This window comes from Anomaloglossus baeobatrachus, chromosome 1 (assembly GCF_048569485.1).
Source record: "Anomaloglossus baeobatrachus isolate aAnoBae1 chromosome 1, aAnoBae1.hap1, whole genome shotgun sequence".
NCBI lineage: Eukaryota > Metazoa > Chordata > Amphibia > Anura > Aromobatidae > Anomaloglossus > Anomaloglossus baeobatrachus.
Genome location: NC_134353.1, coordinates 440,927,144 through 440,947,872, shown reverse-complemented (window position 1 = coordinate 440,947,872; position 20,729 = coordinate 440,927,144). Strand labels below are relative to the sequence as shown.

At 51.4% G+C, this 20,729-nt stretch overlaps 1 protein-coding gene across 1 annotated transcript in view; it reads left to right on the top strand.

Annotated features, from left to right (window-relative positions):
* Positions 1 to 20,729, top strand: part of LOC142316860 (cartilage oligomeric matrix protein-like) — a 1,990,803-nt gene that overhangs the window by 1,066,032 nt on the left and 904,042 nt on the right. The window lies entirely within an intron of this gene.

Sequence of the window (20,729 nt, the reverse complement as noted above, 5' to 3'; positions counted from 1 at the left end):
GGATTGCAGAGAGGATCTCCAGGTGATCAACAGTAGCAGCGCACGGGCCCCTGGCAGTGCAGTCCCACATCAGGGCTGCCGGGGTTACTCGTTGGCGCCTTCCCCTCGCTCCTCCAGTAGCAGCGGGCGGCGGTCACGGCCCCCCCGCAGGTATTCCCTGAGCGCGGGGGGGCGAGGAGGCGATGTCAGAGCCCCTCCGGGGACCCTCCGCAGCAGGCCGAGCAGCAGCAGCATCTGGCGGCTGCTCCGGCCGGCGGGAGGAATCTGCGTTCCGGCCGGGAGGTGGAAATGGCCAACACGGGGGGCCTACTTCTGGTCCCGGGCCTTCGGCTGGAGTAGGACTGACTGCGGTGGCTCCTGGCTGGGAGCGCATCCGGCGGCAGAGTGAGGCCAGCAGAACCCCTTGCAGTCGGCGGGGGGACCGCGGGGCTGCGGGCGGCAGGAGATCGGGTGCCAGGAGAAGGTCGGGTGTGCCGGTCCCTGGTAGCGGTGAGTGAGCCTGACGGCGGGAGCTCTGAGGGACCACCCAGTCATGTACGTCGATCGTGCAGCCCCCCGGTAGCAGCGGTCTCCCTTGGGGAGGGAGGACCCAGCGACAGGAGGCCTGCGGTGGCCCTGGAGGGCTGGGAACGGCGACGGCTGCGTTCCAGAGCCGGGTGTCAGTGAGGTCGGGTGTGGAGCCCCCCCCTTCCTGGCAATCGGCGAGGGGGAGGGGCGCAGTCGCAAGACGTTGAGACCCGGGGTGGCGGAACGGGGGACAGGACGGTCTCCTGGGGCTGTCACCGCGGGACAAGCAACAGAGCGGGAGATGACTATGCCCACGCGGCGGCTCGCGTGGGTGGCCGTGGTGGGGGAGGCGCGGCAGCGCTGCCTCACGGATCCAAGATGGAAGTGGACGACGGCGGGGAGGGAGAAGGACATCAGGATGCCAGTAACATTCGGACAGATGGATGGCAGAGGACAATGGGGCGGCGGTTCCGGGGGGATGCTGAGCTGCAGTTGGGTGAGAGATATGGTCCTCGGGGGGTTTGGGTCATGTAGTGGAGGCCGGGACAGAGTTAGGGATGAGGTGGTGCCATGGCGGTATAGCCATGGGAGTGCATGTGGCGTCAGGCCGGTGGTCACCACAGTTCAGGGTGGGGGATGCAATTTTAGGTCATTGAGGGTTGGTTACGGGTGCTGTTGATCGCGGCTTACTCAAGCAGGGGAGACGGAGCATTTATTTGAAGGTTCATTGGTCGAGTTTTATGAGAAATCTTATTCTTCATGGTAGTTCATATTGGTTGGATTACGCTGGCCGAGGTAAATAGGCAAAGGGGTCCCGCAGTTCGGAGTGTGCGGTGAGTTTTCGAGGGATGAGTGTGAGAGCAGGGCTCCGGTATGGCGTTAGGGTTGCTGTTGATAAGTGGAGTAAGGGCGGCTTTGCACGTTGCGACATCGCAAGCCGATGCTGCGATGTTGTACGTGATAGTCCCCGCCCCCGTCGCAGGTACAATATCTTGTGATAGCTGGCGGAGCGAAAATTATCGCTACGCCAGCTTCACATGCACTCACCTGCCCTGCGACCGTCGCTCTGGCTGGCGACCCGCCTCCTTCCTAAGGGGGTGGGTCGTGCGGCGTCATAGCAACGTCACACGGCAGGCGGCCAATAACGGCGGAGGGGCGGAGATGAGCAGGATGTAAACATCCCGCCCACCTCCTTCCTTCCGTATAGCCGCCGGCGGCAGGTAAGGAGAAGTTCCTCGCTCCTGTGGCTTCATACACAGCGATGTGTGCTGCCGCAGGAACGAGGAACTGCATCATACCTGTCGCGGCACCGGCATTATGGAAATGACGGTGAATGCACCGATGATACGATAACGACGTTTTTGTGCTCGTTCATCGTATCATCTAGCATTTACACAGTACGATGTCGAAAGTGACGCCGGATGTGCGTCACTTTCGATTTGACCCTACCGACATCGCACGTGCGATGTCGCAACATGCAAAGCCGCCCTAAGGAGAGCGGAAATGTGGGAGCTGGTGAAGCGTTGGTTGTTGTCATGGTTTTTTCTTGTGGGTTTGGAACCGCATCTTGGGTGCGGCGTATTTGGTACGGTTTGGGGTATTGTTAGTTTGAGGGCAGTATGGCTTGGTCCTGGGAGCTGGATGGATTAAGTTGGTGGATGGTAGCCTAGTGGCTACTTCGTGGTTAGTTCTCTTATTATCCCATTATGGAGTTTGGTGCTGGGGGGACTGAGGGCCCGGTGGGCCTGAATTGGGGTTCCTGGAGGTGGTGGGCAGCTTTGGGCGGTTGCTGGTGAACTCGGTAATCAGCAATGGGGGGGCTGCAGATGGAACGATGGCATTCCTCGTATACCCGTGAGGATGGGGGGCGATGCAAGTTGGGTTTGGACCTCTGATATGAGGGCTCACAGGGGGTTGTGTGTTACCAGGTTTCCTTTAGGAACAATATGTTTGGACATAGTGTTTGGAAAGTTTGTGTCTCCTGATGCCGATAGTTGCGTATGGAGTCAATCAGGATAGTGGTATGGGGGGCAATTTTACGGTGTACTTTGTAGTGCAGGCAACTTGTTGTTGGTGTGGTTTGCAGAAGGAAGTGGGACGCAAATTATTGTTTGGAGAGGTTGTTGGGGACCTTGGGATTGAAAGTAATGCTTCGGCATCTTTGCCTCAGCCATGGGTGCAGGGCGAGGGTTGTGATTGTGTGGTGGTTTTGTAGGCGTGTTAACTTTGGTGGACATGGTTCCGTTAGGCCGGATGGGCTTCCTGGAAAGTTAAAGGGGCCCAAATTCGGATGATGGTTGTCCAATAGTGTGGTGGTTGAGTACGTGGGAAGGTTTTGTAACTTTTCTGGGTATGGCAGATTGAGCCTTGTTGTTTTCAGAGGGTTTGGATGATGGGCTACATCGGTCGGGGGAGACCGGTAGTGATTTATTGCTCTAGGGAGTGGTATGTCTAATGCATGTGTTATGAGTCTGGGTGAAGGCCGAGGGCAGTTTATTACCTCGCCTCTTGGTTAGGCTGCTAGGACGACTTTTCGGGAAATTTGGAGGTTATGGATCGGAATTATTGCCAAGTGGGGGGTCACTTTAGCCGTTTCCCGGGGAGGAACCTGGTTCAGGGTACGAGGTGACCCAGTTAAGTAGGCAGTGTAAGTGTGATCGTGTTTGGAATATATTAACCCTAGTTGCAGTTGAATTCAGCTGGAGACAGGAGGAGGGGCGGGGTGACGGAACGGCAGTTTATTTGGTCAGTATTGGGTAGGCCGATGGTACTGTCAGTGTTGCAGTTAATTGGTTTAACTGATGCCGGTGGGGCATGGCAGTGATCCAGGCATGGTTTGGGAGCTCGTGGCACGGCGTGTCGGGGTGTGCCTGAGTGGCCGTCAGAGGGAGCCAGTGATGTAGCTGGGTCCCTGTTGAGGAGGAGACAGGGTTACTTAAAAGTTGTTTAGTACTACGGGGTGGTACTGGCTTATAAGTAGAATGTTGTGGAAAGGAATGAGGTGGATTCCTGTATGTTGTTTTGGGTACCGAGTCGTGGTATCAGGGATGATTGATACATGGTGGTGGCCTTGTTATGGGGTGGCCATGGTGTCGTGGCCCGTATTGAAGGGCAATTTAAAAAAAAAAAGAGTGAATAAATTGGGATACTGGTAGGTTCGAAGAGATTTGAGGTGGCATGTGCGGTCACCAAGGATGATGGTAGTGCGGTGTAGTAAGGTGAGCTGGTAACGTTGGCTGGTGCATATGGGAGGCTCAGAGCTTAAGTTGATGGATGGAAGGGTTTAACAGTTGATTTTGGCTTGCAGGTTAGAGAAGCAAGCTTTAGGTGTGTGGGGGTCCAGGCCACGTAGCCTGTCCTGTGGCGGGGGTAGGTCTGGTCCAGAGGCGGTTTAACGGATAATGTTATTTGATTGGAGAGTCACTTGTAGGATATAGTGGCTCCGGTTACAGGGATCTTGCAGGCATGAGGTCCTGCAAGGTTGGAGTATTGATCCGTAGGTGATTAATACCTCATCTCCGGCCCGGTGTGTGTTGCGGCCAGGGATCATGTTTTGGTGGTGAAAGGTGGTTTCTGGACTGGGCCTACCCAGGGTTACGTATTGTATTACGTACTGTATTATTATGGAATTACCTATTGTTAAAATGTTGGGGACGCCCATTGGACGGCGCCCCCTTGTGTTAGTGTGTAAACAATAGGCAATAAAGGGCTGCTGTGGCCAATTCAACCAAGTCATAAGCAGTGTTGGTGTGTTAATTATACAAGGTAGGGGGTAATTGGGAGTAATACAGGAATCAACGACCGGACAAATCCCTCCTGGAACTGTCAAGAAAGCCATGGAACCCATAGGGTGTAGGGGCGACATGACAGTCTGGAGGGTAGGGAGTTGATGGGGTTAAATGGTGATATTATCATAGGAAGGTGGAAGAGGATGATGATTGGTAAGGGAGGGGAGTATGGTGGGAGGAAAAGGAGGAGCTGCATGGATATATAGGAGGAGGTGGGGGCCAGTTACCTTCTCTTGCACTTCCTGGATGACAGCTTCCCGCCCACCCTCCCTTCTAATGTGTATTGTTATTATTGTTGTGTTTATATGCATGTATAATTATTAACTTTTTAAAGAGGCTTTATGTAAAAAAAAAAAAAAAAAAAAGAACAGACAGGAAAAAGAATAGAGAGTATTTCTTTGTGGATTGTGATGTATACTGTTATTTGGGGATTCTTGTAAGTGGGGTGAATAAGTTGGTTGGTAAAGTGGGAGTAATTGTGTACTTATATGATGTATATGTGAATGGTCAATATTAATAATGATGTTATGTCCTTTGTCGCAGCAGCGGGGTAGGTCTGGTCCAGAGGAGCTCTAATGGTTACTGGTATTTGGATGGAGAGCCATTGGGAAAGGTACAGTGGCTCCGGTTACTGGTGACTTGCAGGTACAAGGTTGTCTGCAGGGTGGAAGTATTGCTACGTTGGTGATCAATGCCTCATATATGGGTCAGGGTTGTTGCCAAGGGTTATATATTAAAGAGTTGATGGTTGCCAGGGAATCATAGGTGGGAACAGTGGCTCAGGTGACAGGTACTCGGAAGCAAAGGGTTTTTTCGTCGGGGTAAGGGATTACTCCTTTGGTATTACCTCATATATATATGGGATCGTTGTTATGGTCAGTGATCCTTTTGGTGACATGGTAATCGCAGGAGGAGTCACTAGTTGGGTTTCTGGTTCTCCATCCAAGCACAGGCACGGGGTTCTGCACGGCATGGGGGTTTTGATCCGTAGGTGATTAATACCTATCTCTGTGCTGGTTGCAGCCGGGGATGTTGTTACATTAAAGTCGCTAACAGGATTTAAGGTTTTGAGTTCACAGTTACTGTTACGCACATGGGGGATTAATCCTTAGGTTATTGATGCCTCATATCTCTGGGCTGGAGGTTTGCAGCCAGGGATGACATGGGGTTGGGGGTGAAGAGTAAGGTGTCGGATTTGAGGCTCAGTTTATAATTGATGCAACTTGGGGGTTTAATCCGTAGGTGATTAATACCTCCGATCTCTGGGTCGGTGTGTTGCGGCCGGGGATCGTGTTCTGGTGGTGGAATATATATAAAGTGGCTTCGGTTACAGGAATCTTGCAGGCATGGGGTCCTGCAAGGTTGGGGTATTGATCCGTAGGTGATTAATGCCTCGTATCTCTGGGTCGGTGTGTTGCGGCCAGGGATTGTGTTCTGATGGTGGAGTATGGCTTCTGGACCGGACTTATGGCGGGGGTAGGTCTGGTCCAGAGGCGGTTTAACGGATAATGTTATTTGATTGGAGAGTCACTTGTAGGATATAGTGGCTCCGGTTACAGGGATCTTGCAAGCATGAGGTCCTGCAAGGTTGGAGTATTGATCCGTAGGTGATTAATACCTCATCTCCGGCCCGGTGTGTGTTGCGGCCAGGGATCATGTTTTGGTGGGGAAAGGTGGTTTCTGGACCTGGCCTACCCAGGGTTACGTATTGTATTACGTACTGTATTATTATGGTATTACCTATTGTTAAATGTTGGAGACGCCTGTTGGACGGCGCCCCCTTGTGTTAGTGTGTAAACAATAGGCAATGAAGGGCTGCTGTGGCCAATTCAACCAAGTCATAAGCAGTGTTGGTGTGTTAATTATACAAGGTAGGGGGTAATTGGGAGTAATACAGGAATCAACGACCGGACAAATCCCTCCTGGAACTGTCATGTGAAATAGTGAAAAAACCTTTATATATATCTACTTACATAATCACCAGTTTTGTCTGTTCTCCTATTCCGCGATGCACTGCGGCATTGTCCGTTGCGCAGCTGCAGTTCGAATGATGCTCCAGCTTCCAGGTCCTCACTGCACGCACGTGTGGCGCCCCTGACCTGGTCAGGCACCACTGAGTACTGCACCCCTGCTGGGGACAGTACAATACAGGTAATCCAGAAGGCTGACCGAGGTGTGACTACACAGGCGCATAGTGATCAGGTCTCACACATGTACCTTTGAGAGGACCCCTGGGGATCCCAGGAGGGGGCAAAGCCTTCACCTCCACTGGAATAGTGGAGGGGGCCAAAAGCCTCCATCTCCAATCAAGGGGTGTGGTAAGAGAGTCTGGTTGCTAGGTGGCGTAGGCAAGAACAGGAGAGGAGGAGCAGTGAGCCGGTTCAGTGCAGAGTCCAGGGAGCTCAGTGAGGAGCAGACCCCGTGGGCTGTTGCAGTCTGACAGCGTCCGCGCAGTGGCTACCGACGGGGGAGAACGGTCACCTAGGAGGGCTACCCGAAACCCATCTCCAGCTAGAGAGAGAGCACAGAGTGGGAAGTAAGGAGACTGCTAGGGAGAACCAGGCCCAAACGGGCGGCAGATCCCGGAGCGGGGATAGATCCACCTTTCCCTGCTAAACCTGCCGGTGTGGGGCCCTCAAAGCCCACACCACAACACCTAAAAGCCGCAGCCACGTAGCCACAGTTAGGGCCCATAGTTCACAGGAGGCAAGCAGCTGGAGTGATCTGGCCCAGGCAACAAGCAAACGGCAAACGAAGGGGAGAGAGGCTTCAGCAACTTCCCTGGGTGACCCCCATAGGGACTAAAAGTCGGGGTTACCCCAAACCACCAAGGGCTAAGGAAGGCGAGTTGGTAGTCACCATCAGAAGTCAGCCTGAAGGATACCTGGTTCCAGCCTGGTTCATCCCAGCTACGCCCGGGTTACTCACCCTGCCATCTGAAGTGAGTAAAACCCCTGAAAGACATTCTGCGTGTGTGGAGTTATTCTGCGCCTTGTGGTTCTACGCACCTACACAGGGTCCTGGGGCTTGCCTCACTCTCAGGAGGCAATTCCAACTAACTGCACTCACCATCAGCCCCAGGCGTCCCTCAACCTGCAGTTGCGGTCCCCACTGACCGCAATTCTGAGAGTGGCGTCACGACAAGAAGAAGATCTCCTACCTGTGACAAGATCCAGCTGAGTGGAGTCCCTGAAGGTAATGCACCGACACAACACCTGTGGGGCTTCACATCTGGCGTCACGAACAGGATAAGGACTAGACCTGTTCAGACAGGTGACCATGTGCCTGGGCGGTCCGCTTGAAAAATTGGAAGCGCCGCCATATTGCCACCATGAAAAGCGCGCCGAAAAACAACAGCAGCCCGCGCTGGGAGAAGTTACCGCCCACGAAGAGGTGTGGCTACCCAGAGATCCCCTGCAGAGTTCTGACCTCGCTTGTGAAGAGAGCGGAAGCGTCCAGAGACGGCGGAACGGAAAAGAAGCCAGCAGCTTGTTGTTAGAGAAAATGGCGTCTGAGTGCAGAGACCCAGAGCCAGGCTCCGCTGCCTGGTGGTGTCGGGAGCTTGCTGAGTTCTGCGATCAACTGGAAGCCAGGGTCGGAAGGCTGATTAGAGAGGGACGGACGGAGTTTCTGTGGATGACCGCGGCGGTTCAGGCCTATGAGGGGAGAGCCGCGCGCCGAGTGCCAGATCGGGCGGTGACGACTCAGACCCCGATGCTGCTACCGATGGGTGAGTCCAGTGTTACCCCTGCCAGCGCGAGTGCCCCGACCCCTGCTGCCACGTCCGCAGTCCCTGAGGAGGCGCCCGGCGCGGCGACGCCAAGCCAGGCCGCAACCACGCCAGGTGCGGCCCGCCAAGCCCAGGCCGCCGCAGCGATGCCCTGCTCGGCCCACCGAGACCCGGTCCCTGCAGCAACGCCCAGTCCGGCCCGCAAAGATCCGGCTGCCGCCGCGACCCTTATCCACGCCGCAGTTGTGACGCTGACTCAGGCCGCCGCCATGCTAGGCCCGGCCCGCCAAGACCCCACCGCAGCAGCGACGCTCATCCACGCCGCAGGTGAGGTGCTGAACCAGGCCGCAGCCACGTCCGGTGCGGCCCGTCAAGCCCAGATCGCTGCAGCGACGCCCAGCCCAGCCTGCAAAGATCCCATCGCAGCTGCGACGCCAATCCAGGCCGCGACAGCGACGCCGATCCAGGCCGCCGCCATGCAGGGCGCGGCCCGCCAAGACCAGGCCGCCGCCATGTCAGGCGCGGCCCGCCAAGACCAGGCCGCCGCCATGCCAGGCGCGGCCCGCCAAGATAAGATTGCATCACCATTTACCCCGGCCTGCAAGGCCAGAGCAGACACCGCTCCCCAGTCCAAGGAGGTCCCGGCTAGGAAGCCCACGCTGGGGGAGGACCCCGCATACTGGCAGCTGAAGGCTGACCTGGAGGCCAAGTTCCCACAGGAGATGGTGGATCAGTACATGCTCCCTCCGCACACCCCCAAGAGGATTCCGACAACTCCTGCAGCAACCACGCCAAGGAGTTCCCCGTCTGGGTCTGCTGAAGAAAGCCCATCCCCAGCACTGCCACCGAAGGAGTGCTCAGAAGAACTAAGGGGGAGAGGAGGCCAGGAGGCTGAGGAGCTGACCCCGGAGATACCAGCAGTGGATCCATGCCCAGAGCCAGAGATGTTGCCATACTCCCGCTGGGACGAAGAAGATCTGACACCGTCTGCTGAAGAAGATTTGCCTAAAAGCCTCACCTGGGAGCTTGTAAGCTGTACCTCGCAGAATCCAGCCCGCAAGACACGGCGCCGTAGCAGAACCCAGTCTTTCCCTGCACCGCAGTCCCCAGAGCAGAGAGATGAAATAACGGCCAGAGACCTACAGGAGAAACGGTTCCTGAGAAGAGCCAAAGCCCAGGTCAGAGGACCCCTTTGTAGAGGAGTAGTGGAAGATTTCAGCCTCAAATCAGGATACGGCTTCATAGTAGCACCTGGTATGAAGGAAGGCATCTTTGTCAATAGAAGGGACGTGAGAGCTCATTTGCCCAGAGGACATCCTGGAAGAAACCTAAGAATGGGAGACACAGTGCAATTCACAATGCATCAAGGAGAAAGAGGCTGGTATGCACTCGATGTAACACCATGTCCCAAAGAAAAAGAAACAGACACGGAAGAAGAAAGGAAAGACAGAGATAGAGAAAGAACAGACAAAGAACCCACTGATGAGACTACCACAGACGAAGAAAGAGGTCAAGGAAGCAACAGGTGCCGCAGCCCTACAGGCCCAAGCCCTGGTGAAGAGGAATCCACATAAAGTAAAGAAAGAAGCATAGAAGTTCCCAGTTTGACAAGTTTGAAGTTTTGCAACGTTGATGTTTAAGAGATGTGCCCACATAAACTAATGTGAGAAATGAACCTTAAGGCTATGAACTGGCTATAGCCACAAACTCTCGCAGTGTAAATAGTTACACCAGAGGCACCACCACCAGAGTCAGCCTGTTTAGGGGCTTGGCTCGTCTGCAACCAGGGAGCACGTCCGTATATAGGGCCTTGGCTCACCTGCAACCAGAGAGCATGCCTGTTTATGGGGCCTGGCTCTCCACCACAAAGAGGGTACCTGGTCAGCACCAACTGTGGAGGCCGCCTCTACATCCTGCCAGAAGAGGCTGAAGGCGCGGCTCCACCAGGCCAGGTATACCCTGAAACCACCAGCCCATGTAAGCCGCCTCTACATCCTGCCAGAAGTGGCTGAAGGCGCGGCCAACGTGAGAGGGTTTTGGGTGGGTTAACGGACTTGTGGGTGGAGGGTGGTGATGTATGGTACCTGGTGCTTTTAAATGTTTTACATGTTTTAATGTTTTATGCATTTTAAAATGTTGTCTTGCAGCCCGAGGACGTGCTGGTGATAACTAAGGGGGAATGTGGCGCCCCTGACCTGGTCAGGCACCACTGAGTACTGCACCCCTGCTGGGGACAGTACAATACAGGTAATCCAGAAGGCTGACCGAGGTGTGACTACACAGGCGCATAGTGATCAGGTCTCACACATGTACCTTTGAGAGGACCCCTGGGGATCCCAGGAGGGGGCAAAGCCTTCACCTCCACTGGAATAGTGGAGGGGGCCAAAAGCCTCCATCTCCAATCAAGGGGTGTGGTAAGAGAGTCTGGTTGCTAGGTGGCGTAGGCAAGAACAGGAGAGGAGGAGCAGTGAGCCGGTTCAGTGCAGAGTCCAGGGAGCTCAGTGAGGAGCAGACCCCGTGGGCTGTTGCAGTCTGACAGCGTCCGCGCAGTGGCTACCGACGGGGGAGAACGGTCACCTAGGAGGGCTACCCGAAACCCATCTCCAGCTAGAGAGAGAGCACAGAGTGGGAAGTAAGGAGACTGCTAGGGAGAACCAGGCCCAAACGGGCGGCAGATCCCGGAGCGGGGATAGATCCACCTTTCCCTGCTAAACCTGCCGGTGTGGGGCCCTCAAAGCCCACACCACAACACCTAAAAGCCGCAGCCACGTAGCCACAGTTAGGGCCCATAGTTCACAGGAGGCAAGCAGCTGGAGTGATCTGGCCCAGGCAACAAGCAAACGGCAAACGAAGGGGAGAGAGGCTTCAGCAACTTCCCTGGGTGACCCCCATAGGGACTAAAAGTCGGGGTTACCCCAAACCACCAAGGGCTAAGGAAGGCGAGTTGGTAGTCACCATCAGAAGTCAGCCTGAAGGATACCTGGTTCCAGCCTGGTTCATCCCAGCTACGCCCGGGTTACTCACCCTGCCATCTGAAGTGAGTAAAACCCCTGAAAGACATTCTGCGTGTGTGGAGTTATTCTGCGCCTTGTGGTTCTACGCACCTACACAGGGTCCTGGGGCTTGCCTCACTCTCAGGAGGCAATTCCAACTAACTGCACTCACCATCAGCCCCAGGCGTCCCTCAACCTGCAGTGGCGGTCCCCACTGACCGCAATTCTGAGAGTGGCGTCACGACAAGAAGAAGATCTCCTACCTGTGACAAGATCCAGCTGAGTGGAGTCCCTGAAGGTAATGCACCGACACAACACCTGTGGGGCTTCACACACGCATACACACACATAGCAGACACACACATAGCAGACACCGAGCACATACACACACATAGCGCAGCGCACATGCATGTATACACTATCCGCACGCACACACACTCGCACTGCTGTATACTCACCTGTCCGGGGCCACCGCCACTTCTGCTGTCAGCCCTTTACTGCAGTTGAATGCTTTGTGGCGCCATAAAGCATTCAACTACAGTAAAGCCAAGCCATGACCTCAACGTGCAGCGGCCGCACAGTACACTGGACCCTATCACGGAGGAGTCTGTGTGCTGCAGCTGGAGGCTCCGCGGGCATGGAGGACAGGTGAGACACGGCATAATAGGGGACAGAAGGGAACCAGCTGGAGCACATTACTAAACAATGTGCTTATTGCTTCAGGGGACATCAGCCCCCACCACCAAATCTGTATACCCTCAGCCCCCCACCAGATCTGTATACCCCCAGCCCCCCCACCATATTTGTACACCTCCAGCCCCCTCATCAGATCTGTATACCCCAGCGCCCTCCACCAGATCTGTATATCCCCAGCCCCCCAACCAGATCTGTATACCCCCAGCCCCCCCACCAGATCTGTATACCCCCAGCCCCCCCCACCAGATCTGTTTACCCCCAGCCTCCACCCACCAGATTTGTATACCCCCAGCCCCCCACCAGATTTGTATACCTCCAGCCCCCTCCACCAGATCTGTATACTCCCGGCCCCCTCCACTAGATCTGTATACCCCCAGCCCCCTCCACCAGATCTGTATACACCCAGCCCCCACCCCACCAGATCTGTATGCCCCCAGCCCCCCCGACCAGATCTGTATGCCCCCAGCCCCCCCGACCAGATCTGTATGCCCCCAACCCGCCCCAACCAGATCTGTATGCCCCCAACCCGCCCCAACCAGATCTGTATACCCCCAGCCCCCTCTACCAGATCTGTATACCCCCAGCCTCCACCCCACCAGATCTATATGCCCCCAGTCCCCCCGACCAGATCTGTATGCCCCCAGCCCGCCCCGACCAGATCTGTATACCCCAGCCCCCCCACCAGATCTGTATGCCCCCAGCCCCTCCACCAGAATGGTATGCCCCCAGCCCACCTCCCACCAGAACTGTATGCCCCAGCCCACCTCCCACCAGAACTGTATGCCCACAGCCCCCCCCACCAGATTTGTATGCCCCCAGCCTCCTCACCAAAACTGAATGCCTCCAGCCCCCCTCACCAGATTTGTATGCCCCCAGATCCACCACCAGAACTGTATGCCCCCAGTCCACCTCCCACCAGAACTGTATGCCCCAGCCCACCTCCCACCAGAACTGTATGCCTCCAGCCCCCTCACCAAAACTGAATGCCTCCAGCCCCCCCTCACCAGATCCATATACACCCAGCCCCCTCCACCAGATCTGTATACCCCAGCCCCCTCCACCACATCTGTATACCCCCAGCCCCCTCCACCAGATCTGTATACCCCCAGCCCCCTCCACCAGATCTGTATACCCCCAGCCCCCTCGACCAGATCTGTATTCCCCCAGCCCCCACCCCACCAGATCTGAATGCCCCCAGCCACACCTGACCAGATCTGAATGCCCACAGCCCCCCGACCAGATCTGTATACCCTCAGCCCCCTCCACCAAATCTGTATACCCCCAGCCCCCACCCCACCAGACCTGAATGCCCCCAGACCCCCTCGACCAGATCTGTATGCCCCCAGCTCCCCCGTCCAGATCTGTATGCCCCCAGCCCCTCCACCAGATCTGTATGCCCCAGCCCACCTCCCACCACTGTATGCCTCAGCCCACCTCCCACCAGAACTGTATGCCCCCAGCCCCCTCACCAAAACTTAATGCCTCCAGCCCCCCCTCACCAGATCTGTAGGCCTCCAGCCCCACTTACCACTGCTCCTGTCAGCACCACTAAGCATAGACAGATGTTTATTTCACCAAACTCCCGATGCGACAGCATCGGGCCTATTTCTAGTATATTATATAGACTGCTGTATGTGTGAAGCCCCATTACCTTTAGGTCGTCTTCGGGTCTCCAGGGACTTCACGTGCTGGGAATCTTCCTGGAATGGGTAGCTCAGGTTAACTCCTAGTTTTAGACGTAGTGTTGCCTGTTCAAGAATCAGGGACAAATATGCTGAATATTTTATGTCACCTGACGTAGAGTTGATTGGCAAGATCAAATTATTTAATATTTCTATGTAGATTAAAAAAAATGTCCTTTGTAATATTTCTATACCATACCTTGTTAAATTTCTAATTTTTGTATCTTTTTACATCTTGTAAATATTGTACCTTATTACATTTTTAAGTATTGTACCTTTAGATTTTGTATTTTACCTTATTACCCAAGATTTATTACCATCCAAACTTTTTAAACTTCTGACTAGGAAAAAAAAAGATCAAATAAATAATTTAACCAAATTTTTTTATTATTTATTACAAACATAAAACTTTAATAAACTTTATAAATTCGTATACTTTGAGGTGGAGATATTACTGGAGGGGCTATCAGATGGGAGCACATGGACAATGGGAGTATGGAGGGTGGAATGTGGCGTTGGTGGTGGGGAAGTAACAGAACTAACAGAAGGTGAAGGGGTGGTGGAGAAACCAAGAGGAAAAACGGGAGATGGGATGGGATTTGGTAAGGATTGAGGGGTGGAGTGGAGGGATTGGAAGACAGAAGAGGTGGTGGGTGGAGAAGAGGGTTGTATTGGCGGCATGATGGGTGTGGAAGAAGAGCGGTGGTAGTGGGTAGGGAGTGGAGGGGCATATATGGTTGGGAGCTGGTACGGGGCAGGATGCTGGTACGGGGCAGGAGTCTGGTACTGGGCAGGAGGCTGGTACTGGGCAGGAGGGGGAGGAGGGACAGTGGCTGTAGGGGGGGCAGGTGCAGGACGAGGGGTGGGTGGAGGGAGTTATTATTATTATTATTTATTATTATAGCGCCATTTATTCCATGGCACTTTACAAGTGAAAGAGGGTATACGTACAACAATCATTAACAGTAGAAAACAGACTGGTATAGGAGGAGAGAGGACCCTGCCCGCGAGGGCTCACAGTCACAGAATGGGTGATGGTATGTGAGGGTTGGGAGCAAACCTGCGCCAGAGCATACTGGGTGGCTTGCATTACATGCATCTCCTGGTTAGGAGACAACTTTTTCCATGCGCTTGAGTACTGCTTGGAAAAAACAATAATTCAGAGATTTACTTGCATCTAAATGCATCCTGTCCAGATGCGTGCACAATTCGTGCGTATTGTTCTGCATAGTGTTCTGCATGAGGCTAAAACCGGCACTCATTTGTTCAGATAACAATTTGATTGCGTTCTGGAAGGCTGCATTTAGATGCAAGAACTCGGGCGCAGAGCTCCTATCCTGACCCCTCTGGCGGTGCCGCCCAGAACCCAAAGGTGTTCTACTGAAAGCAGCAGTGTCAGAGGGGTGGGGTAGGGGAAAAGCTACCTCGTCACCAGCAGCTTCATGTAATGAAGTCTCACCAGATGCTCCAGCACTGGTGGATGGGAGAGAGGAACCAGATATGAGGGAAGGTGCAGATGGGTGGGGTCTGTCTAAGTGTTGTCCAGTGGTGGACTCCAGTGGGGATCGCTCCAGAAGGGTTCGATGCAGACTCCCGAGTGCTGCAGACGGTGCTGTGTTACAAAGAAAAAAAAACAAAACACAAAATTAATTATTTTGCTATTGATTGGCCCTGGCTGAAAGCCAAAAAAGGTTATACATGTAAATATTTTTACTTAGTACATATTGTGGGGAATATTTACCTTCTGGACACCATAGTTGTCCAGAGGAAAGACAAAGCTCTAGCATATCTGTATTTGGATTTGCGTCCTCCAGATCCACTTGGTACCAGCATCTCTTTATTGAACTCCTTCTTGAAGCGATCCCTGATTGACCACCACCGCTTCTGAAGTTTGTCACCAGGAAGGTGAAAGCACAAATTGGTTAGTATACAACACATTAAATTTTGCAACATAACCTACTGAACTGTGAATACTTACGCGCTTTATTCTGGGCCCGAGAATTAAGCTCCTCCCAACCTTCTACCACTGCGTGGCATACTTCGTCCCAGAGTCGATGGGTAATGATTATTGTTTAGCCACCCCCCAAGTGTTCAAGTTCGGTTCGGTTCGGTTCGTCGAACGGCTGCTCAGTTCGCCGAACATTCAACAGACGTTCGACAAACACCTTTGAACCCCATTGAAAACAATGGGAGGCAAACACAAATACATACAAACACTTTATACATGTACACATACAGTTAAGAAAACATTGCCATTACACTTACAGGTCCCTGCGACGTGTACTGCACTCTGTCTCCTGCCGCTTTTCCTTCCAATCATCACTGCACCCTCCCGGTAACCAGCACTGATGATAGGACCTTCCGTGACGTTGTCATAGCATGTGACAAGTCACGTGTGTATTATCTCATTGGCTACAGACTGGTCACATGGCTAGACGTCATGCTAGGCCCTGTCAGTGCATCTCTCCGGTACGCGGTGCTCATTTGAGCATCTTCGTATACCTGCGAGATACTTGGGCACATGTATGTTCCTGCATATGGGTGCTCTTTACAGAGTCAGCCCACATGCAAGGACTGGATGCCACAGCCGGTGAATAATGGAGATCACCGTTGCTATAGTAACCCGCCTGTCAGATTACTATTTCAACGGTGCCAGTGGTGACGTCACCGCTTACAACCCGCAGCCTCTGCTCACTCACTGAGTGATTAGACTGCACGGGAGCAGCAGCGTCTTCCTCCCATGCAGTGCTGTCTGATGTAGCAGAGCTGCATGGGTTGAAGGAGAAAGAAGACAGAAGACCAGGATCGTGGAGGGGTGAGAGGGAGTAATAAACATGGAGTCTCTAAGTGTGTCTGTGTATTTATTTCTATTAAAGTATTTTTTCTCATAGTTTTTAATCATAGTTTTTAAGGTTGAAGGGAGACTCTAAGTCCATCTAGTTCAACCCGTAGCCTAACATGTTGATCCAGAGGAAGGCAAAAAAACCCCCAATGTGGCAAACAAGTTCCAATGGGGAAAAAATTTCCTTCCTGACTCCACATCCGGCAATCAGACTAGTTCCCTGGATCAATACCCTGTCATAAAATCTAATATACTTAACTGGTAATATTAAATTTTTCAAGAAAGGCGTCCAGGCTCTGCTTAAATGTTAGTAGTGAATCACTCATTACAACATCATGCGGCAGAGAGTTCCATAGTCTCACTGCTCGTACAGTAAAGAATCCTCATCTGTGATTATGATTAAACCTTCTTTCCTCAAGACGTAGCGGATGCCCCTGTGTTCCAGTCGCAGGCCTAGGTGTAAAAAGATCTTTGGAAAGGTCTCTGTACTGTCCCCTCATATATTTATACATTGTGATTAGATCCCCCCTAAGCCTTTGTTTTTCCAAACTAAATAACCGCAAGTTTAATAACCTGTCTTGGTATTGCAGCCCACCCATTCCTCTAATAATCTTGGTCGCTCTTCTCTGCACCCTCTCCAGTTCAGCTATGTCCTTCTTATATATCGGTGACCAGAATTGTACACAGTATTCTAAGTGCGGTCGCACTAGTGACTTGTACAGAGGTAGAACTATATTTTTTTCATGAACACTTATACCTCTTTTAATACATCCCATTATTTTATTAGCCCTGGCAGCAGTTGCCTGACACTGTCCACTAAAGTGAAGTTTACCATCCACCCATACACCCAAGTCTTTTTCTGTGTCTGTTTTACCCAGTGTTCTACAATTAAGTACATAATCATAAATGTTATTTCCTCTACCCAAGTGCATGACCTTACATTTATCTACATTAAACTTCAATTGCCACTTCTCAGCCCAATCCTCCAATTTACATAAATCTCCCTGTAGTATAAAATTATCCTCCTCTGTATTGATTACCCTGCAGAGTTTAGTATCATCTGCAAATGTTGAAATTCTACTCCGCATGCCCCCAACAAGGTCATTTATAAATATGTTGAAAAGAAGCGGGCCCAATACTGACCCCTGTGGTACCCCACTATGAATTGAGACCCAGTCCGAGTACGTACCATTAATAACCACCCTTTGTTTCCTATCACTGAGCCAGTTTTTAACCCAGTTACACATATTTTCCCCTATCCCCATTATTCTCATTTTATGTACCAACCTTTTGTGTGGCACCGTATCAAAAGCTTTTGAAAAGTCCATATACACAACATCCACTGCATTTCCCTGGTCCAGGCTTGAACTTACCTCTTCATAGAAGCTGATCAAATTAGTTTGACAGGATCGATCCCTCATAAACCCATGTTGATACTCTGTCAAAAGGTTATTTTTCTTGAGATACTCCAGTATAGCATCTCTCAAGAAACCCTCAAGGATTTTACCAACCATAGAGGTTAAACTTACCGGCCTATAATTTCCCGGCTCAGTTTTTGTCCCCTTTTTGAATATTGGCACCACATTTGCTATGCGCCAGTCCTGCGGTACTGACCCTGTTATTAAGGAATCTGAGAAGATTAAAAATAATGGTCTATCTATCACAGAACTCAATTCCTGTAGTACTCTGGGGTGTATGCCATCCGGGCCCGGAGATTTGTCAACCTTAGTGATTTCGAGGCGGCGGCGTACTTCCTGCTGGGTTAAGCAGGTAGTATTCAAGGGTGAATTTATGGTATCACTGGTCATGTCATCTGCCATGGCATTTTCTTGTATAAAAACCGTAGAAAAAAGTCATTCAGCAGGTTGGCTTTACCCTCATCCCCTTCCACCATTTCACCAAGACTATTTTTAAGGGGGCCAACACTATCGCTTTTCAGTTTTTTACTGTTTATGTAGTTAAAGAATATTTTAGGATTATTTTTACTTTCTCTCGCAATGAGTCTCTGTCTCAAACTTAGCTAACTTAATTTGCTTTTTACATATTTTATTTAATTTTCTATAATTATATAATGCCTCATCACTACCTACCCTCTTTAATTCTTTTAAGGCTTTCTGTTTTTCTTTTATTGCTTCCCTTACAGCTCTATTTAGCCATAGGGGTTTCCTCCTATTTCTAGCATGTTTGTTCCCATAGGGTATATTTTCTGCACAAGCCCTATTCAGGATGCTCATAAAAGTCTCCCATTTGCTTTGTGTACTTTTATTACTTAGTACATCATCCCAGTTTATTGCACTAAGATCATCTCTCAACCGTTTAAAATTTGCTTTCCTGAAGTTTAGTGTCCTTGTAGCCCCTCTACTAGACATCTTACTAAAGAATACATGAAAACTTATTATTTTGTGATCACTATTCCCCAAGTAACCCCCAACTTGTATATTTGATATGCGGTCTGGCCTATTGGTTAGTACAAGGTCTAGTAGTGCTCCCCCTCTTGTGGGGTCCTGTACCATTTGTGAAAGGTAATTATCTTTCATTGTTATCAAAAATCTATTTCCTTTGCTGGAACTGCAAGTTTCTGTTCCCCAATTTATATCAGGATAGTTAAAGTCCCCCATAATAATTACCTCTCCGAGACTCGCTGCTTTATCAATTTGCTTTATGAGGAGATTCTCTACCTCTTCCATAATATTCGGCGTCTTATAACACACCCCTATCAGTATTTTATTATTCATTCTCCCCCCCCTTATCTCCACCCATAGGGACTCTACATTCTCAGTACCCTCACATATGTTGTCACGCAGGATGGGTTTTAAGGATGATTTTACATATAGACACACACCTCCCCCTCGCTTATTTGTACGATCATTCCTGAATAGGCTATAACCCTGCAAATTAACAGCCCAGTCATAGCTCTCATCCAGCCATGTCTCTGATATCCCCACTATATCATAATTTTCTTCCAACAATATTAATTCTAATTCCTCCACCTTATTTGTGAGGCTTTGGGCATTAGTGTACATGCACGTTATGTATGACTCTATACCTGTATTCCTGCTTACTGTATTAACTGTCCTAACCCTTCCCCCCGTACCACCCCCAATTTCATTACTTGTGCTCTGGTCACTATCTGCACTACATTCCCCTTCTATAAAGTGAATACCCTCGCCCCCCATTCCTAGTTTAAACACTCCTCCAACCTTCTAGCCATTTTCTGCCCCAGCAGAGCTGCACCTTCCCCATTAAGATGCAGCCCATCCCTAGCATAGAATCTGTAGCCAACTGAAAAGTCGGCCCAATTCTCCAGGAACCCAAAACCCTCTTTCCTACACCAATTCCTGAGCCACCTGTTAACCTCCCTGATCTCTCTTTGCCTCTCTGGTGTGGCTCGTGGCACAGGTAGTATTTCCGAAAATACCACCTTTGAGGTCCATGCTTTAAGCTTACAACCTAATTCCCTGAAATCATCTTTAAGGACCTTCCACCTACCTCTAACTTTGTCATTTGTGCCAATGTGTACAATGACCGCTGGGTCCTCCCCAGCCCCTCCCAGTAATCTGTCAACTCGATCAGCGATGTGCTGAACTCGAGCGCCAGGAAGACAACACACTGTTCGGCGATCCCTGTCTTTGTGACAGATTGTCCTATCTGTCCCCCTAATAATTGAGTCCCCCACTACCAGTACCTGTCTTGCCTGCCCTGCACTCCTATTCCCCCCCTTACTGGAGCAGACACTCCTCTGGCGTTCAGAGGTCATGCCTTGCTGCAGCAATGCTACCCCTGTAGTGACATCCCCCTCATCTGCCAAGTTTGCAAACCTATTGGGGTGTGTCAGTTCAGGACTAGCCTTCCTAGCACTTTTCCCTTTACCCCCCTTTCTAACTGTCACCCAGCTACCTACCTCACCGTCCTGCCGTTCCCTACTACGATCCTCCCCCACATCTGACCCAGCAAGCTGCTGCTCAGTGAGCAGCACACTCCTTTCCATATTGCTAATGCATCTCAGAGTTGCCAGCTGCTCATTAAGATCCAGTATCTGGGCTTCCAAATGTGCAACTTGCGCACATCTCGAACAACAGTATGCACCCTCGAACGGCTTTTCAAGGACTGCATACATGAGACAAGATGTACACTGGATCGCATTAGCAATAGTGGAGCAAATTTTCTAATGGGGATAGCACTAAACAAATGTTAAGTAATTAAACAACTAAATACAAACAATTCTACTCACACTTACTTTTGCTCACACTTTGCTCACTCACGCTCACAATGAAGAAGACAGGCTAAAATTCACGCGCCGCTAGGCGCGCGGTTTTCAGAAGTCTTCCTTCCGGCTGTAACGGCCAAAACCTGGTTCTCCTTGAGCTCGCGGTGACTCTTCACTTATCCCAGAAGGCACTGGGAATATGCAAATTATCCTCGCAAGACTCCTTCCCTGGCTTCTCTGTGTGGTGTCTTTTTTTCAACCCTTTATTGGAGATTCTTAATGAC